This window comes from Doryrhamphus excisus, chromosome 23 (genome assembly GCF_030265055.1).
Source record: "Doryrhamphus excisus isolate RoL2022-K1 chromosome 23, RoL_Dexc_1.0, whole genome shotgun sequence".
In the NCBI taxonomy this organism is placed as follows: Eukaryota; Metazoa; Chordata; class Actinopteri; order Syngnathiformes; family Syngnathidae; genus Doryrhamphus; species Doryrhamphus excisus.
In genome coordinates this window covers 10333246-10351331 of record NC_080488.1, presented here as the reverse complement: position 1 = coordinate 10351331, position 18086 = coordinate 10333246, and the positions used below count along the sequence as shown (strand labels likewise).

Sequence of the window (18086 nt, the reverse complement as noted above, 5' to 3'; positions counted from 1 at the left end):
AATATTCAAGTATTTTTATCTAAAGTGGAGTTTTTCTGTTGATTGGACATATACAAGAGTGTGTGTTTGTGTGTTAATGAGGCAGTGACCTGTGCTATTTGATGAACACAGCTGTCCTAAGCTACTTTTTTTTTTTTTTTTACCTGTGTATGTATATGTGTGTGTGTGTGTGTGTGTGTGCATGCGCCACCCTCGTTTCGCTCCAGTGAAGCGGAAGGCCTCACCTCAGTGCTCCCTGAGACAGCTGCACCCCGACCACGTGGGCTGGGACAACACGCCTGCCCATCACTCTGTGCCACAACTATTTTGGTTTGCATGCGTCGCTACTTGTTGAATTTCTCATCAGTGCACCTGCCGCGTCTTTTTTTTTCCTCTTCAAGTCGTGCTGCAGTTTTAAGCAGTCACCCCATGGCGCGGGAGGCCCCCGCACTGAGCATGTGTGTGTGTGTGTTGCTGCGCCGTCCCTGGCTATATTCCCCTGACACGTGATGGCTCAGGTGTGCGGGTTGCATTAACAAACAACAAATTAGAAAACGGGGGAGGGAGGGGAAAAAAGACGATATCTCAGCTTTCCTCTCCAACGAGCACTCTTCCTGGACAGGAAATTAGGTCAGGTGAGAGGGGTGACAATTTATTTTGGTTGCTCAAACCGATAAGGTCGCTTCATGCATTTGCTCATTTAGCATCAATATATTCCTATAGCAGTTGTAATCATCAAGCTTTCATAAACAAACAAACAACTGTGACTCCCAAGCTGACTCAATTAACATGACCCCTCCCCCCTCCCTCTTCTTCAAATTCATAAATACCATCAGCAGCCCCTCTCCACCCTTGAAGTTATTTAGTTCGTTAAATAAGGGCTCGTTAGCTCGCTGCTGTTTCGCAGAGATGATTAGATTTTACAGCCCTAATTAGCTGGGCTAGCTCAAACTCTTCTGGAAGAGTAATGGGTCTTATTGCCTAATTAGCTCTCTCTCGTTAAGATTGGAGAAACAGGCCACGGCAGCAAAACCGCAGGAATGAGGAAAAATAAAGGCAACTAATGAGAAACTTATTTGATTGTTAGGAGAACAAATCTGGTACAGTGTGCAATCGGGTACGGAAGACACTCCCTTGTTGAGGAGAGAAATTGTTTGGACGTTTAAGCGGCGATATGACGCTGATTTTAATTACGAGGAATGTCTGTTTAAGCTGTGTTAGCAAAACACTTAAGAAGTTCAATCTGTCTTCCTTGTGCGAGCATCTGACTCACTTTGCTGCTTTTTCGTTGGAGGATACATGTCGCCAAATTGTTTCAGCGCTTGACACATGGCGGAAAGAAGCAGCGGAAAGGTGCGACGCTCCTGTGCACCTCTCAATGTCTTCCCCAGGGAAACATGCGGTCCACTTTAGCCTCTTACAGAAACAGGATAATATGAGGGGGGGAGCCCTTAACCCCTCCACCTCCACTTTTCAGCTCTTCTCATCACTCCTGCTTAGCATGGGGGTTAATGGTATGCAGACGCTGTCCGTCACTCTGCGGTGTGCCTGGATGGTCCTCACATCATGAACACATCTCTCTGTCTCACCCGCGGACACCTTTGCTATCTCTTTGCATAGCGCCTGTCAATCCTGTGTCCATATGATTGCAGACTAATCTGCGAGTCCTGCTTGCTTTGGGGTGAATGTCCTCTCCTTGTAGCGACTGTGTCCGACCTTGTGTCCCCTGGCCCTTTCTTGCCCGTCCGGCTCCTGTAGGATGGCCACAGGGTGTCCCCCAGGCAGGCTTCACCTCTTTGGAGGGCCCTCCGCGGCCATGGATAAGGATCCACATGACACCCCCCTTTTCCAGTTGCTGTTTTTGTGAGTTGTGAAGTTGCTGCGGAGATGTTATTTCAGGTTAATTGCTGTTTCTGAGTGTGTTTGTGTTTGTGCACGCTCCAGCAGCCCGCTGTTGATGTGGTCCATTTCCTTGCATGCGTGTATCAGCGTCCATGTTGCTTGTTTCTCTGCGAGTGTGTGTGCGGTGATAGAGGCCATTTCCTGGCGAGTGTGTGTGTGTCTTGAGTGAAGAATGTCGGGGAGGAAGTGCTCCTCCCGGGCAGGATGATGTCATGGCGGTTTCCTGTTCTGCTATAGTGGAGCGGAGTGGCTCGCAGCAGATTTTCGATCACCTCTTTGGCGATGTGCTCTCGGGAAGGGAAAATGTTCTTCTGCTGCTTGTTTGTCACTCTGCTGCTAATTGTCTCTATTTAGCGGGGAACCCCCTCATTGTTTTGGTTGTTGTGTTTGGATGCACTTCCTGAGGTGAGAGGTCATGTGTTGCCTTGGCTGAGCTAACGTGCGCTTGTGAATAATGTATTTCATTGACTTTATGTCAGCTCTGCCAGCCTCCCAAGCCGAGCCCACCCATGTTTAATTCATCCGTCTCATTTGTGTGTGTGTGTGTTTGTGAGCGCACGCGCTTGCGAATTTGTGTCATTTAGAGGCCCAGTCTGCACCTGTCCAGCCATTAGCCCGCTTCTAATTTGCATTTGATGCTAATGCGGTTTACTGGCAGTGCCTTCCATTGCTGCGGCTTAGTTTCACTTTCATATCCATGACTGTGTCAGCCAGAAGGTGAAAACACACTCACTGTACATGCAGTCGTCATTCTCTCTTCATCTCGTGACGTCTATGACACGTCAGTCAGGTCTTGAAGTGAAACCGGTTACATGATGGTTTTATAAAAAAAAAAAAAACACAAAGTCATGTGACCCGTTGTTTGCCCTGCACTTGTGAAGAAATGGCTGCCAATTGCGGTGCTATTTTTGTACTTGACTTTGGAGAGCTAAGGGTCGCACTTGCAGTTTTCGCAGGTTAGGTCGCGTAGCGGGGCATTGCAAAGGGTTGCCTACATGTTAGTTGTGGTTGTTCCAGGCTGGGGGCCAAAGAGTTACTGGCTCATCGATAGGCAGAACTCCCCTCCCTCAGGTGCTGGCTGCTTTTATAAGAACGCACACACATAGCTCTCACCCCGAGATAAACTCATTTCCAAATATTCATGGAGACGTGCGCACACACACTCTTAAAAATCCACAGCCATGACTATAAACACACACATATACACAAATACGTTTTGACCTGCAGTTCCCTGCATCTGTTTGGCTGTGTTCTTTCTTCCCTGCAGTGGTTTCCCCCCTCAGGGTTGGAAGAAAGCGCGGCCCCAGGGGACGGACGGCTTGGATGATTGACAGCAGAGAGTTTGGAGGTCGAGGAGCCTCTAAAACAGGGCTGCCTTTTTTTTTTTTTTTTCTATCGCTGCAGCACTGTAACCCCCAACAACTGCTGCGCTTTCACTTGCAAAGAGAAAAGAAAACACATAACATTCATGTGCTGGTGGTTTAGTCTCTCCGTATATGAAACAGCAATTTTGCAAAAGCTGTTTCTGGGTGGACTTGCTGGGAAGGAAACAATGGGAGACATTTATACATCCTTGAAAAGAATGTTCATGTATTTTGGGGGTGATGCCGTCACACTTTTGTAGGTAGTAAAACTAATACCCCACAGCTGAATGCAAGTAACAAACACTTTATTAGCGCTCGTAAAACACAATTTACAAATGTCATAACTCCGAGACCGGCTAGTAAGTAGCTCACTTTTCAGCCCAAACTGCTTACCCTGCTGACCCTCTACTTGGTCATCCTCACTGCCTTGGTGCCAGTGTTTGTTCTGTCCCCGAATGACAGGGTTCGGTTAGCCAAATGAGTAACGTGGTACTTCTTTGAAAGACATTTTTGGTGTGGAAATTGCAGACCGGGGCGAAAGAGATAGAATAGAATAAAGATATATTTACTATACGCGAGCATGTGTGTATGGTGCTGCAAGTGATGAAAGAGCAACATTTTCCAGGACTTAGTCCATGCCCTAGAAGATGCGCTCAATTTGCTTTTCAAATGAGGCGTGAAGAGCACAAGCGTGTGCCTCTCGGTGCGATGGTATACATTTGTCTGTGTGAGTGTGTGTGTGTGTGTGTGTGTGTGTGTGTGAGGAGCAGGGCTTTGTTTTCTCACTGCGCTGATGCCTGTGGACAGTAAGTGCGCTCTCATGGCCAATGGGTTACACGGCTGTCTGTTTGTGGCTACAATAGAAGAGAAACACCAGCAGCATTCCTGCCCTGATGCTATCCCAGCCACACACACCCTGATCTCGCCCCCCCCCCCCCCCCCCCCCCCCCCCCAACGATGCATTGTTTACTTCTGCTAAGTGAGAACACAGACAGTTCACCTCATGCCAGCTCGATACTAGCTGGCGTCTCACTTCCTAGCAGCCAGTCTCCATCCCAGCCCTTCTTTGGCACTTTAACTCAGCGCCGTAGCCCAGGATATGAGTCCAGGTGTCCAGGATGAGCGCTCAGTTGACCCGCTGTGCCCGAGTGCGATGTATAGTCTGTTGATTGTTTTCCATCAATCTGTTCAGGAAGAATGGATCGCTGGCCGGGCGATGTGAGCGCCGCTCTCAGTTTCACACACCACAATGGAAGGAAGACCTGCACGGCATGTGGGAGGGGGGGGGGGGGGGGGACGCTGGGAGGGGAGGACTATATGGAGACTGATCGCAGTGTTGGGACGGTGCAACGAAACAATAGCGTATTTACTTGTTTGTTCTCCTTTGGAAACACATCATCATTTCATATGTGACTTTTCAGACATTGAGCTTGACTAATTTGAGCTGCCATGTTTAGGTACAGAAAAACAAACCTTTGGAGAACATAATTAAGACTTAAAGCGGCACGTCAGTAAGCAGACAGTAATGGTGAACAGCAGCGTTCATCAAAGGAATGTTATATATTCTAACTCTACTAATAATACTTTTATTTTTGCATTAATCATGGACAAATGAGACCCAGCACATGTCACTGTTTCACTTCAAAAAGCCGACCATGAATTTAAAGGCTTTGTTTGTGTTTATGTAACTGATGGGGGAGACAAAGTAAGGCGTAGGCAATCGACAGAGACACTTTGTTGTTTTACACCGCCTCAGCCCTTTTGTGTCTGCGCTTGTTTGTTTGCTGAGCGACTTGACCTCGCTGAGAGGAGTGTTCAGTCCTCCTTGTCTTCGTCTCGCTGACTGCCATCCTCTGCTCGTTTCTTCTCTCTGCCCCTCTTGACTATGTGTTTTTTCCCTTTGGTCCTCCCACTCATAACTCCATTCTTTTCGGTTAATCACACATGGAGTCTTCCCGCTTTTGAACATGTGTCTTTCTCGATCCCTGCGTGTGGTGCGGGGGTGAGTCGACGCTAATTATCCCGGCTATTGGTTTCTGCTGCATAGGGGCCTTGATTTACATGAGGTGACATTCAGTTCAAACACAGAGACCTTCGCAACCTTTTTTGGGAAAACAATTAACAGTGCGGTGTTCTCCTGTATCCTCTTTTGCTCCCGATGCACCACTCCCTCGCTCTCTTCCTCTGGCTATTGTCTTCACTAATACAGAAGTCTTGCAAGCAAAAAACAGTCAGTGTGAATGCAAGCAAGCAAATTTATAAAAACACAAAATAGGCCCCTATTATTGTGTGAATGCAACGAGAGCATCAGACTTTATTACGGTCCAAGGAAACCCAAGTATCTTCGATTGTTAACTTTTAGTCGAACAATCTCAACAATTACTTTTGTGTTTTGGAGAAAAATACAAAATACACAAAATATGATGATAGATGTTTTTCATCTGAGATTTATGCCGGGTTATTCTCCGCCAAAACGTTTTTAACCGTGCTGAATGGGACGTGTTTTCTCGACAAACTGAAACACATGCAAAGAACAAAATGTGCAATTTGTTTGGTTTGGCTGAGGTATTATTTTCCACAGACCAAAACCTTCTGAAATATTGGACCAGGATGATCAACAATGAGAACATGTAGGCAAATATACAGCAGAATCAGAATCACTCTATCCTGTCAAGCATCCACTCACATTCATCTGATAAATCCACCGAGGAGACATTTTTGTATGGAAATGCTGTTATCCCTTATTTAAATCCTTAATTAGTTTTGAGATACTTTTTCTTTGGCATTTCAACTCAGTAACGCCATTTGTCTGGAATTTACATGCAATTTGAATACTTTACTAATATAAATAAAATGATAACAAAGCAAAAAAATCACTAATATGAAACAAATTTAACAGCAATACAGAACACACCAAATGTGCAAAAAAGTGCGCACATTCATAATTTGTGGCGATCCCACTTTTACAACAGTGTTAGCTTAGTATTAATTGATTAAATGAAGTTAGTGTAAAGACATGCTTGTTAATGGTGGTTAATGTAGAAGTAGACAGTGTGAGAGTAGAGGAGACTTTACCAGCATAATACCATTTTGAAGCACTTGTTGCAGGTGGCTCAGTCCGCATTTAGTTCCAAAATGAGGCATATATAGCTACTTAGTTTTGGGGTTTTTTACACTCATTAATAGCAGCACTGGTTCCATGAAAATACCATGTTTAGGTATGCATCCCTACTGCAGGGATGCCACTGTAGTACTCACCTCATCTTGAGGGGGCCTGAAATGTGCTTGTCACTGCCGCCCTTCCATAGCACCAGCACCAGCTGCAGAGTAGCAAGTCAAATGCGTGAATGAATTAATTTGACTGCCAAGATTATATATCCAAGCTCACCAGGTGATCAGACCTTTACAACAAAGTATCAGAGCGTTTCTTAGAGAAGGATATGGTGCATGTATTTCATACCTCAATGGTTAAGAGAGGCTCATGGTAATCCTTAAATGATGTCTTATTTGTCCCTGCTACCGACCCCAAACCATTCAAACCTCTCGCATGCACCCCTTCCCCGTAAGGCATCCTATATCCTCCCACAACCAAACACAAAGACAAACTTGTGGCCGTTAATGAAGCGCGTCTCTCTTCTGTCATGACGCCCGTGTTAGTATGTGACAAGATGTTTACACGAACAATCACGGCCGCGCCTCTGATGCGGGCGGGGATGAAAGAGAAGAAGTAGAGGCAGAGACGTGATGGCGAGTGTCTGCCTCTCTCTGTTTGACAGCAGGACAGTTGTAACGGGAGCCCACTGAGAGCCCAGACAGAGACACGGCGAGAGCCAGGCAGGCATAAACCGGGAGATGTACCTGTAGGAAAATGCGCTGGGAAGGAAAGCTATGCTGTTTTTTTTGTTTTTTTTTCCTTGAATCCAAAGGAAAACAATTAGATCGGCCCGCTTCCTCCCTCACAGTCCTGCAGTGTTGATTACAAATGAGCAAACCTGGCATTTATCACATTACTACAAACATTTATTAAAGCCGGTTCCCCTCTAAAGCTACAGAGATAACAGTGGGTAATTGCAGAGACTGGCTCTATTAGTTAAGTATGCCTAATGTCACTGCCTCAGAGCATTAATGGACGCCGTAGTATTATGTTCCTACCCCTCATTACCACCCCTCTCCCCCTCAAACACACACACACAACCCTCTCGTCGTGCATTGACCCTGCAGCAGGAGTCTGTGCCACTCTAATGAGAAATGGAAAACACTGCTCCACATGCTCAAAGACACACACACACACAAATGGACACACTCTCGGCAGGAGCCATTACAAGGGGACAGAAAGGTACAACAGTATAATCACACACGCCCTGGGAAACAATTGTGGCGGTATCAGAGTGATCATATTATAAAAGTTTAATAAACAGCAAACGGCCTAATGGTGAATTAGCCTGTATGTGCCCTCTCTTGTGCTAAATTATAATTAGCGATTTAACAGACAAACAAATGTTTTCACCCGTACTTATGATAAGGAAACGTGCGGCTCGGAAATGATTTGTCAAGTTTTCATCGATGTCGCCTGTGCTGTCGCTGCGAGAAATAAAAACAAACACTGAAGCTCCGGCAGGACGGTTTGGCTCAAGCCCCAGTCTGGTTTTCTAAGTGCCACTTGAGATGTGTATGGAGAGAAGGGGATGAGTGCTTGAGGAGGAGGGAAGAAGAAAAGACACAGGAAGTGATGGCGGTGAATGACGTGGAATCAGTCAGTCAAGAGGGTGGGCTGCTAGCCCCCCCACCCCATACCCACCCCATAACCCCTTCATCCTAAAGTGTGCCTTTTTTATTTGTCTGAGAGCATTTCCATGTATGCGGTAATTGACGTTAAATCGATGACAATTTGTAATTCACAATCACAAGGACCTATCACTTTTTTATGGAGCCTCCATCCTCACTCATCAATATTACATCAGCACAGCGACGCTCATGGCGAGGGAGCAGGGTGCTTAAAAAATGGCTGAGGGGAGAGAATATGGCTTTAGTCCACTTTGTGTGTGTGTGTGTGTTTGTGCGGTGGAGGGCATCTGCTGAGGTTGTAGAAAATGTCGCTTCCAGCATACACAAATGTGCAAACGTGTACCCGACCCCACATGTGTGTGTGCACCTTCTGCATATGTGTGTGTGTGTGATGTGTTTATGTGTGTGGGCTTGCCAGCTGAGTGACAGCCTCGTATTGATCGGTGGGAGGCCCCTCTGTCATTAGACCCAGTGTGGACCAGCAGGCACACGTGGAGGTCAGGGCACAGTGTGTGTTTGTGTGTGTGTGCGTGCATGTGGAGGAGGAATGAGGGACCAAGTGTTCAGTAGTGACAGGCTCAAGCATCTGAAGGAAAATCAATGGTGTCATAAAAGGAAGGTTTCCTCCAGCCGTCTTTCCTCTCCTTTGCCCCTGTTGTATTCTCATTCTTTTTCAGTTTCTCCACTTCTCTCGACTTTTGAGTTTTACCCCGCTTTCTTCTTCTTTATTTGACAAATGTGTGTTTCTCAGCCACAGACGCACACACAGATAGGACTTCAGGGTCACAACAAGGGATGCATGTGTGATGTGCGGATCAATCGGTGAGGTTATCCTGGCAAAAGCAGCCATTAGTGACAGAAGTGATCCCGGATCATCCCTCATTAACTTAAAGGGCACGGGGGGGGCTGTGTGTCCAGATAAAAGAAATGACCCCAAAGCAGCGCCAATTAACTGAGACGCATTGAATTGACGTTGCAAATTGCTTTGTTTATTCCAAGTTTAAATCCGAAAAGTAACTGATTAGACTTTTGTACATTGTGAGGCTAAGCCGTCCTTCAGTTATTTATTATGAAGGATGAGCACGTAGACGCGTACGCGCACGCGTGCACGCGGGGCAAGCATCCACCTGTTCTCCTCTCTCGCCTGAGGGCACTAGTATGGTGGATAACAGTTTGAGAGAGCCTGCTGCAAAACACTAATCAGACCTAACGCTGCCTACTTAGCACAGAGTCCACTGATTGGCTTACAGCAATAATTAACACAGGTGAGAATAATTAGCTCCCCATAGACCTGTGTGTGTGCGTGCGGCTGCGTGTGTGTGGAGGATGTTATTATGCAGCCTCGGTCCCCTGTGAGACTTAGCAGGCAGAGAGAAGAATCAAACTCATTACAGAAACCAGGCCAACCCGTGTTAGGTGCTCTGCTTTCCCACACCCTGCGAATTAGCCACAGAGAGATCCACCTGCCGTGCGTATGTCCCCTCTTCGCCTTTTCTTGCTTACTTTGTCGGTTTTCTGCCTCATCCCTTTCTCTTAAGCCTCCCCCTCAGTTGATGATGACTGAAGGTGCGTTTGAGGAATTTCACCGCGAGGTGAACCTGCTAAGATGAGATGAAACACACACATGGGGCATCTTTCCATCATATTCTGTTTTGCTGGTGGTGTGCTTTGCGCTTTTATCCTCCCCTCCCAGCCACTTCCTCTCCATATTAAAAAAAAAAACCTTTACGGTGGCGATATAGCCTGCGAGCCGTGCTCTCCCTCTCTATAAAACTACACAACACCAAGCATTACTTACCTGCTGGCTGTATATACGGTACTAGTAGGAGGCATGGACGGACACCAAGACAGAGAAGGAATGAGATAATGAGAAAGACAGAGATGGACAGACGAAGTCAAGAAAAGAGTGTTTTTGCAGAAAGTCTGGCCGTCGTTCATGAGTCTGTCTAGCAGCATGGTGTCTTCCTATTTTTACCAAAGTGCCGCTTCTTTGATCAAACCAACATCACAGAGAAGGAAGACATGCACGCAGACAACGAGAAGTTTTTTTTTTTTTATTGAAACACAATTGACGGCTTGTCACTTTTAGCTCCAAGGCACCAACGTTGCAGAATAGTTAGTGAGGTGCCTCAGAAGAAGATAGAGAGAAGTAACACACACACACACACACACACCTTCAAGAGCTTGGTGTGCTAAATAAATAACAAGCGACGATGTAAATTGGTGTTTTCCTGGAGTGTGTGGTTGCTTCTGAGATGTATTTTTTATGTCAAAACATTTTACAGTGGTTTAGGAGTGCATGGTGAATAAATGTAACCCCGCCTCCAGCGTCTCCACAGCCACATGCATAAATACACACTCTCATTCAGGGTGATTCAGGGTAGTCACTGGACCTTCAGTGTTCATTATTGGGAGACGACAGTTTGACTTTCATATAAATACAAATACAGTAAATACTATAAGAACAACAGGAATTAGATATTAAGCACAAATCATGAAGCCTTTTGTTTGTAAGTGCCTTGAAAAATATTAATATAATAATTAGGAATGTCCAATATCAGCATAATAATATATCAGTTGACATCCGTTTTGGATTTTTTTTCCCGATCATGAAAATGGATATTATAAAAATGCTATATCCAACACATATATCGGTGTTGGAAATTGAGAGTTACGTAGACAATATTGGCGTAAATCCCCAATAATAATTATATAGTATATAGTGGTGCCTTGGTTTTCATTATTAAGTCCTTCCCAAAGGTCTGACAAAAACCAAAAAGTCCATGACGGACATTTGACATCATTTTTTTTTACCTTCATTGACTCCTCTTGGTGATAGTGAAGATCATAGTGACGGCCATCTTTGTAATTTCTTGAATCCTGTAGTCCTTCTCACTTTCTTTCACTCTCAGAGCGCTAGCACTCACAACTTTCTTTTGGTACATGATATCAGTCGCACTCAATAAAAAAAAAAAAAGAAAAAAAAAGAAATGGACAGTGACTCAGCAACTTATCGGGTGCTATGTTTGAGAACTAGATTCAGTGCAGGGCAAACACACTACCTCGTTAGGTGCAATATTGTACGATAACTGAGACAGTGTACGAGTACAATATAAGAGTGGTAATCTAATTAAGCAGTATGTAGTTGTTGTGATACTTTTGCCTCCAAAAGTTACTTTACCTCCTATAGCAGGGAGTACTACACATGGAGTTGTTTGCATGAGCGGAATGGATGTACTGACGAGCAGCTTAAAGCGATATAAGAGCTGTTAAAGTGGTGTTTATATGATGCATTTGCATAGTGTTCATAGCTCGTTCTGTGTGCTGCCTCCTTCAACACACACGCACACACACATGCACACACACACACACACACATACACACACTGCACTTTTCTCTCTTGAATACTTTCCGCATGCCTTCCTGACTAAAGAAAAATGAAAGGAGGTTGATTGAGGCAAAACAAGGAAGGTTGTTTTTTTTCATATTTCCTGTTTCAATAATTAATATGCATGAGTTTTATGGCCGCTTAAGATGCGATCAATTATTCATTAACAGCATGTTAATTGCATCCACAGTCGTGAATATTTAACCAAACACTAAATCAATGGGGTCGAATGAGCAGCAATATGGACATTTTATAAGCTTTGCCAAAATGAGGTTAGGCTTTAATGAAAACCGCCGACAACAGATTGAAAGGAGACGCATATGAAGAGTTTTCAAGCAGATAGTATGAATAAATGTAATGTTGTAACAGTCTTTGACTCTTAGCCTTTTCTGTGGCGTTGTGTCTTTATTCTCATCTCTTCTTATTTTAAATGGAAAAGATGTAATCTGTCCATCTCTGTCCACTGTAGCCACCAGTTTTTTTTTTTTTTTTTTTGGCTGAAAGACTCCAGACTCCTTTGTCCTGGATTTGTGTGTGCGAGCGGACTTTGTATGTATATGTGCATGTGTGTCACATTGGCGTCTGGACGGTGACATTTCCCTGCTTGGATAACCATCGAGCCCCCTGTCCCCCTGTCCGTCCAGCCATGACGCAGGGTAATGTCACCTGTCAGTCTCAAACTCCTACTTACAACCCCCCTCACCCGCCCGTTTCCATCAAAACCACATGGAACACCCTTTCACCTTGACCCGGCAGCTTCTCCCCATGCAGGACCTCAACTGATAACCAAAGCCTTCAATGACTCCATCATATTGCTTTTGTCTTGGTCTCTTGTACCTCGTATGACTTCATATCCGTCTGCTCTTTTCATTGCCGTATATCCAAATGGCAGCCCCGCCTCCTCTTACCCCTTACATTTGCCCCCGGGCCTTCAGACATGAAATGGGAAGACGTCTCGTGAATGGCGAAGTCAAGGGTGGGAAGTTGAGTTTTTACTTGGACCCCGGTGAGGCGGGTGCCTGTTTCCAATTACTTTCTCAGCACAGGCGGGGTGGAGGTTTATGCGTTATATGGGAATGTAATTGACTATAACTGCCCTCTTAACATTAACCAGGTGTACTTGCTGAGTGTGTGAGATTAGGCCCCGGGTCTTGGCCCGTTGTAATGTGCCTCCACTGTCCCTATGTGTTGTTGTAAATATACTTATATTGTGTGAGTTCCTCTGCTTGCATGTGGATATAAGAATATGAGGGGAAGTAAATGGAGGCAGGACACGGATCCAAACTGCTTCAAGGGGGGGCCTGACTTTACAAGGACAAAGTCAAAATGGGGCCTTTCACAAGACTGACACACTGTGATTTGTATGTATAGTGCTGTGCAGCCTGCGGGGCACAAGCCCAGGGGCTGTCGCAGATGCAGAGAGCCGTTCATGGGCAGAGAGGGGGTAGAGGTGAACTGAGGGAGGGAAAAAAAAAAAAGACAGTTGCGTGTGGTAGGAAACGAAGCCTCAACTGGCTGTCAATCAAGCGTCGGCCACAGCCTGTCACTCCTGGATAGAGCTCGTCCGGGGGAGAACGGGACTCCTCGGGACCCCGGGAGGGAAAAAAGGAGGAGGTGACTGACTGTCTGTCTGTCTGTCTCAGTGACTTGATTTGATATTTGATACCGAGCATGTGGCATTTGAATGCAAATCTATTTTCATCGTCCCACTGTCTGATAGGGTTAAGAGGAACCTATTGGGGATGTGCATGCATGTATGCATGTGTGTCAAGGGGCTTTCGGTGCGGGAGACACGCACACGCAGAAAATGGGGAATTATTCAGATGCATTATATTACTCGCCAATTCAATTGCATCAGGCACTTTTGCTCTGAAAGCAATATGACGGCAGCTCGCTCATAAAACATCAAATAATAACTTAGAGGTTACAAATATGTTTAGCGGAGTGATCTTTGACTTGGTGAGTAAAGTCAGTTGTGCAAAAACCATGCATTATGCATACTTTTTATACGTATATGTTTGGCTACATGAGCGTGAGCAGGATAATTATTTTTGTTTTTAAAAGCAAGCATGCCAAGTAGGTAGACAGACGGATAGATAGAAGCGTGGAAAAAGCCGCTAGTATCGCTGTATGGAAATGTGAGGCTCACTTCCCTCCCAATTAGAGCAGTGACTTCTGAAATGCCATAATACCCATTAATTAGCCGGCTGCTATTTTCTCAGTGATTTGACTAATTAGTCTGCGAGGCGCTACACTATCTGGACCATTATTATTGGGTTGAAGCCATGCAAATACGCTCACTCGTGTTCAAGTTGCCACGCAAACACCAGCGTGCTCACGTTGGTGTGTATGCAGGGGAACAGTTGCAACAATTCCCCACAGTTGACTGACCCTATTTTAAGTGACACCATTATGCGCTTCAGCAGCAGCAACAGCAGCAGCAGCAGCATCGCACGGCTTGAGAGGGTTAATGGCGAAGAAGGGGATGGTGATAAACAGTTACACATCGGTCGCCCCTCTTTAGTCTCCTCATAACATCTTAATGTATGTGATATACTAATGAAAGCCAGCAAACAGCAGCACTGGCCTGTGCCCTCCTCTGGGAAGCCTTTAAACACCTTGTAATGACTCTGCAAGTGTGTGCGCGCGGCACCCTGTGTGTGACAGTCCATCACACCCGGTCCCCCACTGGACAGACAGGCCTAAACCTTTTCAATCATTCCCCCACTTTTCCCCTCTGTCAGATGTCACATTGATCTGTTGTTCTTCCACTCCAAAGTGGAGTGTGGAAAAAGACGTCGGGTCAAAAAAATGCTTAATGAAAGCTTTCTCGAAATTATTAATCAGCATCATCAATATTGCACCCCCAAACCGTTGGTCGCCACGCTGCCGTGTGCAAGTATGCGCTCGCAATCCTCGCCGCCCCGTGAACTTCGTAAGTGTCCCATCACCACTTTAATCAAATTACTCATGAACCAAAATTGACAGTTTTCATTAATTATAAAGGATTATTCTAATTGCGATTCAAATTTATTCATTTAGAACAGACGGCATTCAGTAATGTTTCAGGAAATTTGCATATTAAATGGAGAGGGGAGGCCATTAACTATGCAAATATATGCATGATTCCTTATTTTGTGATTGGTGGGCCATATGTAGCAGGCTGGGGGAGTGCAGGTGAGGAATCTAGAAGGAGCCGTAATATGTTTGATAAACACAGAGGGATGCAAGGCCAAAGCATGCGTGCACGCGCACACACGCGTGCACGCATAAGCCGTCTCTGTTCGGCATCAGTCTGTCTTTGCACCCTCACACACTCCCTCTTTTCATATTCCTCCCTCAAGACCCATCGGAGGAGCAACTTTTCACCCGAGAATAAACACGGCACACTAATTAAGTTTCAGATTTCTGATCCTGCTGCATTTAGAAACAACCTTGAACCCGTGTACAGTCACATAGTTATGATTTAATACAAGCGCCTAAATGGAACAAAAAGAAAGAACTTTTGCAAGCGGCACATTCATCCCCACAATGTATGGCGCTGGTCTCAGGCTGACACCATGTTCTTTATCAAGCTATATATAGGCAATGTATTATGCATTAAGTTTAACATGTACTTAAATCAACATGATTCAATATATACGCTCTTCAACTAAGTTAGAAAAGAGAACATGAGCATGAAAGCTACAGTGTACGTGGCTTTCACACACACACACACACACACACACACACGCGGTCACACGCACCTTGGGGCTGTGTGGTGGCGTCCACCCAGGCTGATGACAGGGCCATTATTCACTACTCAGTCCCGTGAGGGCAGCGTTTGGGTTGGACAGGGTAGCAGAGCGTCCCGGCTTGGTAGGGCAGCTTTGAGGTGAGAAGGACCAGGACCCTTCATTACTCCTCTGATCAGGAGGCCTGCGACAACCCCATCCGCTCACCCCCCCCACCCCAGTCTCAGTCGCTCTCTTGGCCTGGCTTGGTCGCTGTCCTCATCAGATTAATGGGCCAGACCTGACAGAGGAAGTGTTTCAATCAGCGCCGCCTGCCAAGCTTGTCCATCACTCAGACAGCCACTTATGCCTCATGGCATATGAAGAAACACAGTCTTACAAATGCACGTTTCATGTTTATTTGCCTGCATTTCCCCCTAAGAGTCCTAAGTAAAGCCGAGGAAAACCGGCCTTTATTGGTATAAAAATTAGCTGCTAGAACAGTACGCAGATTTTAAATATGCAATGCCGAGTGTTACGTTTTGTGTCCACTTTGTCGGATTGATTACAACAAAACAGATACTGCAAAGAATCTGCACATCACCCCCAAAAAGGAAAAAGAATACCAAAATAAGAGCACCAAAAATACACAATACTGAATATTGACTATCGGTAAGAAAGCTAACATGGAGCATCTCTAGTAGCAACAGCTACAAGTTGTTGAAGACCGCACTCACAAGCAGGACACATTTGACTGCCTGTCTTTCAACGCTCTCTCAGTTGAATTTTGAATGATCCTTTTCAGATGAAATGGATGAAACACAATTTGTTAAGTGTCTCTGGGACTTCTGTCCCCAAGCAAAGGACTGCAACTGTGGCTCCGCAAAGCTAGCGACCGACTATCTCTCCCAAGTGGGGCTTCTCCCCGAGCGGCGGTGACGGCACTGCGAGGATTCTCCCTGGCCCCGCCGTCTCTCTCCCTCCTCCGGGGTCCATTTGTTCTGAGAAATATTTAACGACGGGGCAAATTCAGCTGACATGACATGCACAGACACGGAGCAGATACGGAGGAGCGGGAGGATGGGCCGACCAAGCTGGAAATGAATTTTTCAGCATAGTGAGATGTTCTATTTGAATAAATCATGACACTTAAGATAGACATGGGGGCAATAGCGAGGTGCACAACACTACTTTGAGGAGCTGCATCTCTAACGGCACAAAGCGTCAATCCATCTATCTCTGTATCGGGGATAGGGATTTGTTTCTCAATTAATTGGGAAACTAATGTTTGGTTTGCTTCATATGATATGTGGAACTTGATGTAGCCCACGCCATTGCAGTCCTGTTAGTGTCCGAGGCCCAGGGCCAGACCCTGAGACAGACCTGTTTCTGGATTATTAATGCCCCCCCCAATGGAGACAGTACCCCTCCCCCACGCAGTGGCCCCCTACACCCCTGGGGTCAGCCTCTGTGGCTCCTGGTGCAAGGCTCCCCTCATAAATCTCCCTAAATTAGTGTGCATGTGTGTTTATATGTGTGTGTGTGTGTGTGTGTGTGTGTGCTTCCAGGCTTAAATATGTACTGCAGGAAGGGAGACAGGTCACCAGGAAAACAAGCCAGGCAGGCTCACGGTTGAAGTGTCAGTGATGCATGGCGGAAGGAGGGAAGTACAGAGTTACAGAGCCAAGAAGGAATCGGTTGAAATGACACACAAAGAATACAGAAAACACAATCATTGAAAAAACACACACATTTAATTGTTCTACGGTTATGTCACACGTTCAAATATTCATTATAACGGACTTCCGGAACAATCCTTATTGCTTAATTGCCCGAGTGGAGGATGTTCCATTCCTCTACCTGCCTAGATTAGTTCAACATGTCCCACGGTGGTTAACAGGCGCGGGGAAGTGCTGTTGTGTCACTTAGTTAACCTTGGAGATAAATGGCTCCCCTCCGGAGCACAGTGAATTACACACCTCATGAAGCATATTAGGTGCCTGATACAGAGCTTTTCTTGTGGAGATGATGTGTTTGGCAGAAATGGATGGAGAGAGGCGGAGAGGGCTGAGTTATGGCATCGCTATTCTTACCGTGTGTGTCAGCATCGCAGGAAAACTGACAGAGCAGAGAGAGAGAGAGAGAGAGAAGGAGAGGAGGAGCAAATAATAAAGAAATGTGACACAAAGACGGGCAACACAATGAGAACAAGAGAGAAGATGAAAGTAGAACTACCGAGATAAAAACCGTAGCGTTGTAAAAGTTTCCCCTTGTGTTAAATTTGACAGGGAAGTATACTGTTCTCCTCATTTGTGGCTGATGTAGGAAAATTATTAGAGAATTTAACGCAATCGGCCCTTTGAGGCCTGCTTGCTGTTTGCTAATCACATAGACATTCTGTATCTCCTGCAGTGTAATAATATTTAGATGCTACAGGGATTACTTAAAAGTTGGGTTATAATTGCTTTCCTTGTTTTGTTTTTTATGGGCAGTGGGTGATTTTGTCTTTAATTGCTCCGGAGTGACAAATAACGCCGGCTCATGATGAAAGTGTGAGATCATTAAATTACTACAGCGTTACACTTCCACTGCGTGTGTGTAATCCACCCGTTTGCGCTGCTATACGCATTTTTGCCATGTGCCATCAAAAGGGCCAAGCAGTAATTTACACAAATTCACTTCCACAGCCATTTCTGGATTTGGGAGTTGGAAGGAGGCGGGGTGGTAATTACGGGGGGGAGCACAATGGTTTTATTTCATTTAATCCAGCCCGTGCAGCAATTTGCAGTGGTAATATTTGGAGCTGTGGAGTCCACATGGTAAAACCGCATGAACCCTGCAGGAGTGTGAAACACAAACAAGGGATTTGTAAGGGAGTGGACAAAACAAGCATCTGTGCGGGGGCCAAAATGATGTGCAGATGCTAAAATGTGCATATGCGTGGGAATGAAATGC

General features: G+C 45.5%; 1 protein-coding gene across 3 annotated transcripts in view; it reads left to right on the top strand.

Annotated features, from left to right (window-relative positions):
• Positions 1–18086, top strand: part of ebf1a (EBF transcription factor 1a) — a 57097-nt gene that overhangs the window by 5049 nt on the left and 33962 nt on the right. The gene's annotated exons all lie outside the window — the stretch shown is intronic.